At 41.5% G+C, this 14,289-nt stretch overlaps 1 protein-coding gene across 5 annotated transcripts in view; it reads left to right on the forward strand.

The window, feature by feature from the left end:
- The first annotated feature begins 2,168 nt into the window (after nucleotides 1–2,168).
- Nucleotides 2,169–14,289, forward strand: part of LOC120796321 (bcl-2-like protein 11) — a 55,012-nt gene continuing 42,891 nt past the window's right edge. For 4 of the 5 annotated variants that reach the window (XR_005708363.1, XM_040139026.1, XM_040139027.1 and 1 more), the window contains exons 1-2: nucleotides 2,169–2,456; nucleotides 7,998–8,111. The gene's annotated coding sequence lies outside the window, so the exon portion shown is untranslated. Of the gene's footprint in view, nucleotides 2,457–2,822; nucleotides 2,898–7,997; nucleotides 8,112–14,289 lie in introns of all 5 variants that reach the window. The other variant, XM_040139028.1, reaches the window with a different exon arrangement.

The following is a 14,289-nucleotide window of genomic DNA, read 5'->3' on the forward strand; positions in this document are numbered from 1 at the left end:
GAATCCAAAGCAACATTATACCTACTGTATAATTGACATCTGTTCATGTAAGTGAAGACTTTTAAAGTTTAATATAACAGTTTCCAAAGACTGTATTTAAGCTTATATTTAATACTTATGGTTAGAGTACTGTGCGAAAGTTCTAGGCACTTTGTGTTGTTGATGTTTAGATTGTTAGTCAGTACCGCCAGGGAGGCGTCTGATCGGTCCCAAATTCCCTCTCCAGCAAGGTAATGACCCCAAGACATACAGCCAGAGCCGTACAGAACTGTCTTCAGCGACAAGAAGAACAAGGAGTCCTGAAAACAGAGGGTCTGGCCCCCACGGATCCCTGATCTCAGCACCGTGGAGTCAGTCTGGGATCAAATGAGGAGACAGAAGACACGGAGACAGCCTAAATCCACAGAAGACCTGTGGGAGGTTCTCGGGAGATGCTGGGAACAACCAAACAACTGTTTGCAAGTGTACCGAGGAGAGCAGGTGCTGCGTTAAAGGCAGAGGGTGGTCACAGCAAATGTTGATTTTGATTTAGGACTTTCCTGTTTGCTGTACTTTTCAGTACGAATGCTCATGAAACTCAGGAATAACAACCATTCATGGCATTATTTTTGAAAGCAGCCGCGCGTTACCTTCAGTGCCGCAAACCTTCGCACGGTGTCACGACGACTGGGCGGGTTTCTGGGCTCCGATTGGGGTATTTGTTCTCAGTCAACTCTGGCGACACTGTTTGCACCCCTCCTGGATGTAAAAAAAAAAAAAAAAAAAAGATAAATGTGAGCTAATACATGAGAGGCACAGACTGGGGCTAGCCCGAACCCAACCCCAATGTTATCCTTAACCAAACCCAATTCTTATCCCTCAACACTCCTTTGAACTACTGAGGACCAGTCAAACCGCCTTCCCAAAAATGTCCTCACTCAAGCAGTGGTGATGAATAACACAAGTACATGGTGTTATTTTTATTATTGCACTTAAATAAAGATTTGAGGTACTTTACGTGACAATTTCCACTTTCTGATAGCCTTTTTATCCTTGTGCGCCACTAGATTGAATCTAATTTTTAGGTCGCTAGATTTTTAGGTAAAGGTTTGTAAAATTCAAAAGCGGCTCGAATTGTTGCTCAGAAAGGACAAGCGACCTCCAGACATCCCTCCCTGGAGTGCGTTTGGAGTTTTTCATCGCCACTCCCTGCGCCGACGCCCCGAGGATGCACAGCAGCAGCTCCGCGAAGGAAAAACAGCTCGTCATTGCTGTGAGGCCGAGAGGCGAGTAAATCACCTAACTGCTGCGGTAATAGTATGCAGTTCTGTTCTATTCTTTCTAGTTTGTTCCATAGTTTTGTATTATGTTCTGCTGATTCTATTCAATTCTGCACTGCTCTATTAAGTTCTATTCAGTTCTGTTAAAATTTATTCTGTTTTGTCGTATTCTTTTCTATCCTGTTGATTCTAATCAGTTCTGTTCTGTGGAATCTAATTTGTTCTGTTCTGCAATTTTTTGTCATATGCTATCTCTTCTGCCCTGTTGCATCTGATCTATTGCTTTTCTATTCTATACGGCTGTGATCTGTTCTATTCCACTCTATTCTATTCTATTCTCCATCCGTTAGCTGTACCGCTTGGTGGGGGGGTGGCTGTAGCCAATCCCAGCTGACATTGGGTGAGAGGTGGGGTACACCCTGGACAGGTCGCCAGCCGATCAAACAAACAACCGCTCACACTCACATTCACACCTACGGGCAGTTTCTCGCGGGAGGAAGCAGGAAGCGGGGGAGGAAAGCCACGCAGGCACGGGGAAGACATGCAAACTCCACACGGAAAGGTCCCCAGTCGGCCAGCAGGTTCCAACCCAGAACCCTTTTTGCCGCGGGGCAACTGCGATAAACATTGCACCACCGTGCTGCCATCGCGCTGTTCTACTCTATTCTGTTGCAAAAAAACAAAAAAACAAAAAAAACCCCAGTTCAGTTTGAATGACAGAGGAATGACCCGGTGAGTGAGGGACTCAGAGTCTGCTGTTACAGTTTAGGTGTCAGGCCACCTAACCTTTTAAAAGTAAACCTGCACTGAACGATATTACCTCTGTCCTCCATGCACAGTATTTATCTCCCCATTCAATTATCGGCGCTTAAAAGCAGCTTTGAGCGATGTACTTTGCATTTCTGGTTTCGTGTAGTTTCCTGTTGGCAGTGTGCCAGATATACAGGACATGATGTCATATCAAGATAATTGCAGCGGCAGCGATGCTACCACAGTGTTTCAAGAGCGACCACTTAGCACCACCATTCAACAGATGTATGTATATGAAAAAGTGTTTTGTGTTTTTCAGGTGTTTCAAGACGGAGGTCCAAATGTCCACTCTGTGCACGGTGTGCACATAGAGCCTGTAGACGGCAGAATGCAACAGGTTCAAGCCGGGCACTTGTGAAAAGCAACTTCGAAGGCAACTGACGCGGGGTAGGTTGAGGGAAAGTTTGTACACAAAAAAACAAGAGATTACAGATTTTTATCACAACATCAGCGTGTGTAACCGTCTCCCGAGTGTCCATCGGCGCTCTTTTAAGTGTCAGCTATGAGTTCAGCGTGATGATTCAAGGTTCTCGGTGCTCTCTGGCCTACGTGCTACTCTTATGTGTGCAGTGTTGTTATTGGCCCAGAGTAGCTGTGGCAGCTGAAGCAGTGAAATGTAGATGTAATGTGTAACAGAAGAAATGAACTTAATTAGCTACACATTCACTTTTTCTGTGTTTGTGTGTGTGTGTGTGTGTGTGTGTGTGTGTGTGTGTGTGTGTGTGTGGATCACCCGCTCCCATCCCGAAAAAGGGTTGTCCGCTCCATGCCGTGCTGGTAGCCCCTCACCTCCTCCGGACTGGATTCCACTGCTCCGTCTATGGGAAGGTACAACAGGGTTCTCGGCCACTAGGGAGCAGTAGACTCACGTGTGCAACTTTCAGTGCATAAATGACTTTGTTAGTCTGTTGATGGTTTCATACATTTGAAAAAAAAAAAAAAAAAAAAAAACACTTGAAATTTATTCAAAACAAATGGTCTAATGAGCAGAAAGCTCCTGGGCTGTGAGGAAGTGAAAATGCTGCTTTGTGAAAACAAGACAACGAGGCAAGAACTGGGTTTAAAAAGAATGGAAAAAGTGATGGTACAAATTAAAATGTACTGCCAGAATTTCCGAAACTTTCTTCTTAGAAACCCTCCACAGACTCACCTCTGTCTATTTGGTCTTTAGATAGATCTAAACTCTGATTGTATAATTGGGCTGCGCGTCATTTAGTTTTAGTCTCCACAGTGGAATAATAAGTAGTTGCATGTTGTCAAACTAGGGATAATAAAAGTCTGAATTTAATTAAGAAAAGCTAATGCCATTACACATTATCTAGATGGTCATACAAGACACCAAAAGTGCACGTAAACTGGTGTTTTTTTGTGTGCTATTAATTTAAAGAATCAAAATTTCCCCCCCAAAATTGATTCTGAAATGCTAATTTTCACATTGGAGCAAGCAGTGACTGTGAAAAGTCAACTTCCCTTTGACTTACTGCTACACCCACACTCTCTGTTGTGCGCGGCGTTGTTTTGTGTGTGTTTAGGACTATGAACTGTGTATGTTTTGTGTTGCCTGCTGGCTCTTAAGCATCTGTGTGCTCGTGCATTCAGAGGAGTATGTCTGTGCAAGCATTTGCGCACCGTGTGTGTGTGTGTGTGTGTGTGTGTGTGTGTGTGTGAGTGAGACTGCGTCTGTGTTCACCAAAGAGCACATCCCGTTCTGAGTGTATCTTCCCCCACACGGGGAGCCCTGCATTGTTCCGCTCCTGCAACTTGTGTGCCCCCGTCACACAGAATGTGCCGGCGTGTGTCGGCATTTATATCTGTTAGTGTCCTTACTAGTGTAATACCTACCGTCTCATATTTTGTGTATTTGTGGTTCTTTAAAACGGTTTGGTTTTTACTTTTATTATGTCCTGCTTTTACACAGAAATTAGTCATTACACCACACCGGCTTGTGCGTCAATCAGAAATTAAGTCATTTTCAGTTCCTCAAAAAAACCTTTTGTCCTGCATGTGCAGGGCAGTAGCAATTTGAGTTCATTAGCTACATCATGTAGGCATATCTGTAAATTCCGATCAAAATGAAACCAGATGTTCATCTGTCAATATCTCACTATCAGTTGATAAAAATGGAAAATACAGCCTGCGAAAGTATTTTTAAATTATTATTGTCATCAAAGTCTGTGGGTTGTTGTTGTGTCACAAATCTCTTTGTACCCATATTTGTGGCAGCCTGATAGAGATTTAGTGGATGATAATGCTGTGAGAAAGGACTGGTAACAGCCACTCTATTAGAAGGGGAGCTACTTGAAAAAGTTTGTATTTACAATACAGTGTGATGGTTACCAGTGAACACAGCTGCACTGTGTTCTTTTGTCCAAAGCGACTTACAACAGTTAGACTCAAACGCCACGTGAAAAAGAGATGTCATCAGAGCTTGTTATGTGCATCTTTTTCCAAACTCCAGGCAACGACTCCAAGCATGTTCAGGGCCACAGTACAAACCACACATCATAACCATGCCTGTTCAATCCTGGTGAGAACAGCTGGGTCGGGGAGATGATGTTTAGAGCAGCTGTTTAGTGCCAGTGGTGGAGGGAGTATTCAGATCCTTTACTCGTGTAAAACTATCCATACTGCTCTAAAGATATTCCTTTTACAAGTGAAAATTATTTATTGAAAATGTTACTTAAAGGTGCTATATGTAAGTTTTTGCTATCGCTACGTAGCCAACGTTGGCATTAACAGCTGTTTACTTACCGATCTAGAAGAAACGTTGGCGAGTTCAGCATCAAACTTCATGCCTTTACTCGCCAAGAGCTCTCTCTCCATCGGTGGAAAGCAACGCAAATGTTAAGTCTTGTTTTGCTTCTAGTCCTCTCACTTCTTTTCTCCTGCTGAAGTTAGCATGCTAACCAGCTAGATGGTAAATGGCTGTAACCGGCCAGCCCGTACCGTCTCGTCACAGAATTTTGCAATAGTCAGTCACTGTAGCGTGCAGTCTGTCCTCAGTCCAACATGAGGAGGAGAAGATGCAGCTCTGCTAGCAAACAGCTGTAAGTGCTAATGTTGGCTATGTAGTGACACTAAAAACCTACATAAAGCTCCTTTTAAGTAAAAGTATGTAAGTAATAATATACTGTGTGTATATACAGTAGTATGTGTTATAGTATATCATTGGCATATCTTTATTACTCAAGCATTAATGTTTAAGCAGCATTTCAGTGTTGTAGTTGGTTGAGGTGTAGCTCATTTATTAAATATTAAATATAGAGCTGCAACTAATGATTATTTTCATTATGGATTAATCGATTGGTTATTTATTTATTTATTTATTTTGATCAGTCCGTTTATTGTTTGGCTTGTAAAAAGTAAGACTGAGACAATTACCCAGAGGTTAAAGTTAAAGTAATGTCTTGTTTTGTCCGACCAATAGTCCAGACCTCAGAAATGGATTCCGTTTACTGTAATGTAAGACAAGGAAAAACGGCAGATCCTCACCTTTGAGCAGCTGAAACCGTCAAATGTGACATTTTTACTTGAAAAATGACTTAAATGAGTAATCATTGTTTTGATAATTGACTAATGATTTAAACTCAGATTTTATATACTGTTTGGATTGTTAAATATTTTTTTTAAATGGATCATATTTTAAAGGTTCTTCAGATGATTTGTGGGTAAATTTAGTGGAGTAGACATATACATAAGTGTCATGAAATGGAAATATTTAAGCACACTATGAATACCTCAAATTTGTACTTAACTTCATTGCTCGAGTCAGTATACTTACACACATTCCAGCTCCGTTTTGAGGTTACTATTTCCCCCCCAAAGCACGACACTTTCAATATGGCTGCCAGAAGGTGCTTTACATCATCTGAAGGCCTCCACGAGCAGCCCCCATGATCAAAGTGTGTACGCGCGTTTGTGTTTTTCAGACAGAAGTTTCCACTGTGTAGGTGGATGCGTGGGTGGCAGGCAGAGGAGGGGTTTCCTCTGAGGTTGGCATCCCCGAACACAGAAAAAACAGAAAAGAAAAGGACTTCCCCCTGTGTCTGTAATTACACGCGCGCGCGCGCACCCATGCAAAGCTTCTGTTTTTCTTTCTGTCTGATGTTCACATTTGAATTAGTTTTATTGATGTGAAACACAAACGAACACAGGAATGAATTGTCAGCACTTGTCTGTAGCCTGTACTCTTGCTTGTGGTAGAAGCCTTTAATGTTGATTGATCCCAAATTTGATCAGATTCCGCGCAGCTATTTATGAAAACGTGATTTATTATTCATCTGCTCTTCATCGTCGTCTTCGCCCTCTCCTTCTCATTCTTCTCTTTCTTATTGTCCAGTCTTTCCATCCCAATACCTACTCCACACGAGGCATACATATAATAATGCATGTACACAGTCTCTGCCTGCGTGGCCAGCATGCATACATCGGCACCCTGGCTTCACCCTGAGGTTATAGACTGCTAATCCACATGGGGGAGGCAAAGCCTCCCCCTAGGCAGTGAGGAAGTGAGTGATGCCTTGTGTAGTGTATGATACACTCTCCCATCAATGTTTGTATGCTGTTTTCACTCTGGCAATAATATAGCTCTGTGAAGAAGAACCGAGTTCTTTCAGTTTTTCAGGAAGAAATGATCAAATCCGGAAGATATTCGAACCAATATCTACCTGCTATTACTTTCCAAAAAACATTAACATGATTGCTGGCCTTCAGAAGTGAACACTAGCAGCTCCCAAACTTTTTTATAGGAGGACAGCCACATGCAGATTTACTGTAAATGGTCTTGATGCATTAACATTGTACTGCAACCTTAAAAGCCAAATCATAAAAGAAGTTCTCATCTTGATTTCTCGATTTCAGTTTTTTTTTCTCATTCAGGCACAGTTTCAAACGACAGAACGGAGCCACTGATGTCAGCAAGACACCTGCGTTGTTGGTTTTTACACTAGATTCACTTGCTGATAAACTTTTGTCATTCTGCAGCCAGGTGCACTATGGTGTGTGTGTGTGTGTGTGTGTGTGTGTGAGATCACTTTCCCTGGCTGAGATCAGTAGTGCTGTTCTGTAGTTCAGCACTACCTGTGTGTTACCACATCACACGCACACACTTCTCTGTGGGAAGACAAACACTCTACAAAACACAAGACACTCCTGAGGAAGCACCGATGAAAAGGACACTTGTAGACACTTCCACACAGACACAGATACTGTATGTTCCCCCATGTAATCTTTATCTTACTTGTTTTACGGACCTTATTTATAATCAGATTTTATTTCTTTATTTCTTTCCCTGACTCAAGTCTTATTTATGTTGTAATATTTCAGCTGTCATGTTTACGCCAAAACTACAATTGCGAATGTCAAAAACTGAGCAATACTGTTTACTGTCTCTGAGTAAAAATAGTTTCCAGCACATAACGCTGCAGGACAATCATACTGTAGCAATGTCTTTGTTTGCATGCTTGAAACACTCCCTCACGGTTTTGGTCTGATGGGTATAGACAGTCACGCCATAACTGGATTACTGAAATCTGCAAACTCTGACGGCAGTTCTGAGAGACACGGCTGATAACCTTTGTATTAAACAGGTTACAGTTGTGTGGAAACATTGCGATGCTTTCATGTTTGGTTTTACCCAACATGCTCTGTGATATAAACCCTTCCCTTGCAAAAGAAGACGTGTTGCCAAATAAGCAGACGCTTGATCTCTGCAGGTCTCTTTGAGAATTTGTCCTTTGTACAGGGGCGTCAGGTTTGCACAAGACTGTCGTTGCCAGGCTTTTTAAAGGTAGCAATTACAAAGTTGTACAGTGGTCCACTGTTTATTTAGGTCTCTCTTTTCCGTTTGTTCCAGTTTCTAATTCCAAATAATGGGGAAGATATTGAATAAATGATACGGTTTCTTTCTCTTTTTGCCATTTCCCTCAGCTGTTGTAAGTCTGCTCTGAAGGACCTGAACAAACTGGCGATTATAGAGGAGCAGATTTATCTGAAACGGATGCCTCCTCCAGCCACAGCTCTTGCACTCGTCTTCACCATCAGGTAACCACAGTCTCACGCAACTTTTCAAGCTGCACAATTCAAACTGAAAAACCAAAAGATAAAAGTATGTACTCTGTTGGTAGTTTCACTCATCAACCCCTGTGTTTCATGCAAGATTGAGAATGCCGCTGACCATTTATAATAAGACTGCCTTCATCATTTAATTCCACATTTTTACAATTCACAAAAAGCTCACTTTACAGTTCGCAAAATCTCACCTTTGTATCGCTAGCTGAAGTTTGTTTTCGAGTGTGGAATTGGCTCATTGTGTCCCCTTGGAACCGTTGGGAGAAAAACACCCACTACCACTCCTGCTGTTCTCACTAGCCATTTAAGTAAACATGGGTGTTTTCTGCCCGCCAGCTAAGCAATGAGCCCGTTGCAGCTTGGCAAACTACAGTGAGGGGAAGAAGACGTCGCATTGTAAAACTTGTTTGGACAAGCGACGTTTATGCTTTCTCCGGAGTCTTTTCAAGCAGTATCGTTGATTCCAAGTGCTGAATTTTCATATGGTAGCTGATCCTGGGAGCTCTCAATATGCGGTCAAAGAGGTGTCGATGCAAGTGAGGGGGTCCACCATTAGACTGACGAAACAAAACTAACCTAGCAGGCAGATAGCAGAAACTTTAGGAGTAGCCAAATCGACAATTTGGTGCATTTTTAAAAAGAAGGAATGCACTGGCGAGCTCAGCGACACCAAAAGGCGTGGACGACCACGGACGACAACTAACGCGGATGATCGCAGAATTCTTCCCCAGGTGAAGCAAAACCCTTCACAACATCTAGCCAGGTCAAGAGCACTCTACAGGAGACAGGCGTATCATTGTCAAAGTCTACAATCAAGAGACGCCTTCATGGATGTATAGAAATCAGGTGACTAGATTTGCTACATCTAACTTTCAATGGTTGTTGCCTTATTTTGAAGTCGAACTGATAAAAAGAAACAGCGAACCTGGAGTGAACTGCTTGTCCTTACTTGACAAATAGAAACATATCTAGTCCTCATGTCTACATATTAGATTTTTTGTAATTATCTCATTAGGGGAAAGTGCCTCTTGATATTTTCTGATTTATAGCTTTTACGTGTAATTTTAAGTCGTGTTCAGAGTCAGCACTGCACTGGCCAACATGCACACTACATTATATTATAGGTCGATCTTGAGTAGCGGTGCTCTAAGTAAACTTAAACAGGGGATCACTCACCGCGTCAACAAACTGATTTCTGCCACGCAACACAGCTGTTTTACCATCAGCAGTGTGACTGAAGCCGGGGTTACATGTAAAATACTAAAAAAGATATTAATTCTTAGGATTAAGAAGTGGTACAGCTTTCTTCCTCTTTTAAATGCAAAACACCATAGTTGTGTTGTAAAGGTGAGAAAACTGAGCTCATGAGCAGCAGCTGCTGGTTTGGATTTCAAAATAAAACAGATTATTTAGATTAGGGCCAGTAGACGGATCACACGATCCTCGCCTTCAACATGCTCTTGAGCAAGGCAAATGATGTAGTCATGTTGTAGAGGTTCATATTTAGTCACCGTTTGTCACTAAACACACTACTATGTTGTTTCCCTGAAAACTTGGAATATACGGTGTCTTTTGTACTGTTGCCAAGGCACCCAGGTCCATTCATGCCTTGTTCCTTTTGGTTGAGGACTAGCTGTGACAACGTATGGTCTAGTTTGGTTGGATTTAGCTCTCTTTGGCTTTTCAAAACAGAAAAAAACCCAACTAATGTTCAACAGACTGGAAATGCAGCCTGTCTCCCTGACTCTCTGATTAACTAGTAGTTCAGGATTTTAAAGAGAGTGGCTAAAACTATGTGCAGTGTCTGTTTCTATACTGAACTCTCTGTCCTCATCTTTAGCAGAACAGCCTTCACATTCAGTCACAAGGCCTCCCAGCTCCACTTGACATTTGAAAGCCACTTTTGTTGACCCACAATGCATTAAGTGACCACTTGCAATGCGGAAAAATCTGATTTTTCTCGCATTGAAGACGGGGGAGATTCAGCGGGCCTGTTTGGGGGCGGCCGGGTTCTCAGCATGTATGGCAGTGTAATGTTGTAATTAGGTTAACTCCATACTCAGTACATCTCAATAAAAACAGTCATGAGAGGCCAAGCGAGGGAACCATGTAGACACACGTTGTTTATGTCGGAAAACACCAGATCTTCCACAGGTAGGCTTTAAAAGAGAGAGAGAGAGAGAGAGAGAGAGAGGGGAAGAGTGTTTGTTTTTTTGCAAATAATATACCATTAAACACAGCATCTTGAATGCAAATGATTGAAATTGTTAGAGCATTAGGGACTTTAGGGAGTGTTTGCTATATTCCAAGTAAATGACACACTTTTTTTTTTACGTTTGAGGGGGGCTATTAGTTTAGTTTAGATTATTTGTTGTATTTTGCTGTAACAAGATATGTTATCAAATTTTCAAATAAGATTGATCTGTGAGAAAGGAACTCGCATTGTGTGTCTCAACCACAATCTCAGATACTTCTTATTTGATTTTGATAAAACTTGTACAAACGACGCATCGAACTTCTGCATTCAGCTGAAGTGTCACCGACTGACCCAAGTGCAGTTACAGCCAAAAACATGGCGACTTATTTGTATTTGACACCATCCAATTTTCACTGAAGTCATTTGTCCTGTCAGTGCAGTGACATTCGTACACTTTAAAAATGACCCCGTCCTGGTGGCAGAGTTCCTGGAGCTTGAGTTCACAGCCACACACACTGAGATACACTTCTAAGAACCTACTTATTGAGCAGTTTATGAGAAAAATACATGGTCTGTTTCTACTAATGTGTTATCTGAGTTGTGTGTTCTGAGAAAACTGTCCTAATATTATGAGCATCAAATTCCAATTTTAAAGATGAATGCCGCATCGGTCATATATCAGATAATCCTTTGTCAACAAATTAGTCAAGCACGTTGGGGTAGCCAGTCACACTATATTTAGTCGTCTATCAAACAGTTTATTAGCAAATTAGTGTTCAGGCATGTGTAGGATTTTTTGGCTTTCATGCAGTAAATTTTGTGTGCGTTTGAGAGCATGTGGCTGCACAAGAGCGGCGATACATGCGTTTTTGTTATTTGTGTTACTGTAAGTTGTCACTGCAAAAAGGTTTTTTTTTCTCTTTGCTTGCAAGTTCTCTAAGCCAGTGAAAGAAAAGAAAACCGCACACTCTTTCACACCTCTAAGGCCATAACGTTTCCAACCTTTCCAACCTTTCTTCTCCACCCTCCCCCACACATACCCACACACACACACACACACACACACACACACACACACACACACACACACACACACACACACCCACCCACACACACACACCCTTGCAGAGAGTTGCTTTAGAGGATAAGACAAAAAAAATTAAGAATCACATTAGAAGAAAAAATTGGAGCAGTGCAGGACTACAGAGATGAGGTAACATAGATAGAAAAGAGAGGAAGAAAGCAAACTCAAAGAAAGGAAAGCTAGGTCGGGGGCAGGTACGGTCTTTGAAATGGTCTCAGTGTGAAAGGGGATTTGTGTTTAAATATTAAAATCTCACAGTGTGCAAGATACACAGAGGAAAAACAAACAAGGTTAAAAAAGAAACACAAAAAGAAAATTTAAAGCTGTGCTGCTTTGTTGTGGCAGATTTCTTTGTCTTTCAGGCAGTTGCCTATTCTCAGGTGCTGTTTTATGTTCACCACATAAGATTTATTTATAAGATTGTTACTATATCTGACTGTAAGACACTGTACTTCACAGAATGATGGTAACTCACCGCAAACTTTTTAAGCACATGGACTGCAGGATGTTTTTCACAAAATGTCGAGGTCATTCTCAATTGCACAGATGAACAGTTCATATAGTTTATATATTCGTGTTGTTAATGTTTCTGACATTTTAAATCTTTTCAGTTTTGTTTTTTTTTTGTCATGATGTATCAGGCTGTTGTATATATGTATCAGAAGACTGTGCTCACAGTCTGTGTGCTGGGCACAAAGGTAAAAACAAAGAAAAAGCAAAGATGGTGCGATATTTATGAGAAAAACTTAACTTTCTTTATTCCTATGAAAATGTTTTTTTCTGCTGTTTGGGTTTTGCAAATCAGGAATTCCTGCTTTATGCTGCTCTCTATGCAGCTTTCAGTTTTCTTCAATATGTTCTACAGCTGTCAGCTCAGATGTGTTGTATTGTTATAGAATGTTATAGAATAATGCTTTTCCTTCTCTGTAGCCCCAAATTGGCTATAACCGATATTTTACACAAACAGAGTAGCCGATCGAAAGGAGATGTGAAACGTGACGGTGTGAAAGGGGGGTCGCCCTTAGTGATGACCCTACAGAGAATTATCACTAGAGAGAGACCAAAAACAGAGCTAAAAGAGAGTGAATGTTGGACGTAACGTTTGCCAGGTGGCCAAAACACAACTCCAAATGAATGGTAATGTTGCTCTCCAAGTATTGGATGTGTAAATACAGAATTGTTTGGTAACAAGTTCGCTATATCAACTTAAAAGGTGATGATATGTCAGGGTTGTGTTCACAACTTGTGTCTGCTGCCCCCAAAAGGCAAAAAAAAAAAAATCCGTTATTGCAGGTTTAGATCTGGAAAGACCTCTTTCTCCTCTGTGGTCATTAAACGAATCTGTCACAAGTTTAATCAGGTACTTAGAATGAACAAGACTTGTCTCTGATTTTTCTGATTTTATAGTTAAAGTAAATTCACTGCACTCAGATTTGTCAACTTGGACACACTCATCATCCGTTGCTTCTTCCTTAACCTCTTTTTTCTTGTTGTTGTTGTTGTTGTTTTTCTTTTTTGATTCATAAATCCTATCCGGAGTTGTTGCATTAAAAGTACTTGTACATTTTGACCTTTGACCTCTTGTGGCAATCATGCTGTTTATTTAGCCCCCTGTGTGTTGCTGTATAGTTGCCCCGGTGCACTTTGCTTTGGCTGTTGAGTGGTGCCTTCCTGAAGGGGACCACTCCCTGTTAACAAAGAAAGGGGGCGTTTGTGTGTTGTGTTGTGTGAGTGGGCAGGTGTAATGTTATGTCTACATGATGTTATGCATGTATCTGTCTCAGTGTGCGTTGAGTAAGTTGTGATTGTGTGTGTGCTGCCGTGTTGCGCATGTTTTTGTTTTTTGGCGTATATTCTTTGTTGTGTGTATATGTTAGTGCAGTTTTGCAGAATATTGTACTTGTGCTTTTGTGTGTGTGAGGGTGTGTGTGTGTGTGTGTGTGTGTGTGTGTGTGTGTGTGTGTGTGTGTGAAACCAGTTTTCCACTTGTCTTCTGTCTCTCAGGCTTGAAGAGGAAACCCTAGGTTCTTATTTTGAGTCAGCCCACTGTTCTCTATGGAAACTTCACACACATAAACACAGAAACTAACAGACATGGCACATGACAGAACACGCCGTTAGCATGTGTGCATCCGTCAGGTTTGTTAAAATGAGATCTAAATATATATATAAATAATTATATAGAGCTATATATAAAAAACAAAGATGACAACCCCAATGAAAGATGTATAATGTTAAGGGCTGTGGCCAATGGAGTTTTAAGTTCTGTGTTCTGTTGCAAAAATAGTTGCCTCCAATTAATAATTGAAAGTAAAGGTTTTACACACTTTGAAAGGTGTGATCACATTCAGAGTTTATTTCCTGGGTGTAAACATTAAATGAAAACCTTATTTAATTTCGCTTTATGTTTTTGGTTGCTTCTGTGTTCATCTGAATATCTGCAAGGAGAAAAGAAGCTCATACACGTACAGGTCACGTGCCTCACAACAGTTTTGGTGACCTGTAATCAAAGCAAATCTGTGAAGCTTTCCATCAGCCTGAGGGACAGGTTGTCTCTTCTGTGCCTCGGGCTAAGGCTCGTTCAGCGGTGTCCGAATTAGACCGTGGCTGTGGTAAAGAGCGCGTCAGAACCATGGACAGCTTCAGCAGGGGAGGGAGAGAAAGAGGCTGTCGCTGCCTTATAACAAATGTTTTAAAGAGAAATCTAACGCACCACTTAGTGAGACACTTGAGCCCCTTTTCTTTACAACTAACCTCCCACACCGCAGAATAATTGTTAGCTGAGGGTTTCTTGTCTGTTGCAGAGTTCTGTGTTTGTGGCTAACCAAGGGGTGTGTGGTCTCGAAAGAGCAGTAAGGTGCTCACTCGCT

This window comes from Xiphias gladius, chromosome 11 (genome assembly GCF_016859285.1).
Source record: "Xiphias gladius isolate SHS-SW01 ecotype Sanya breed wild chromosome 11, ASM1685928v1, whole genome shotgun sequence".
Classification (NCBI taxonomy): domain Eukaryota; kingdom Metazoa; phylum Chordata; class Actinopteri; order Istiophoriformes; family Xiphiidae; genus Xiphias; species Xiphias gladius.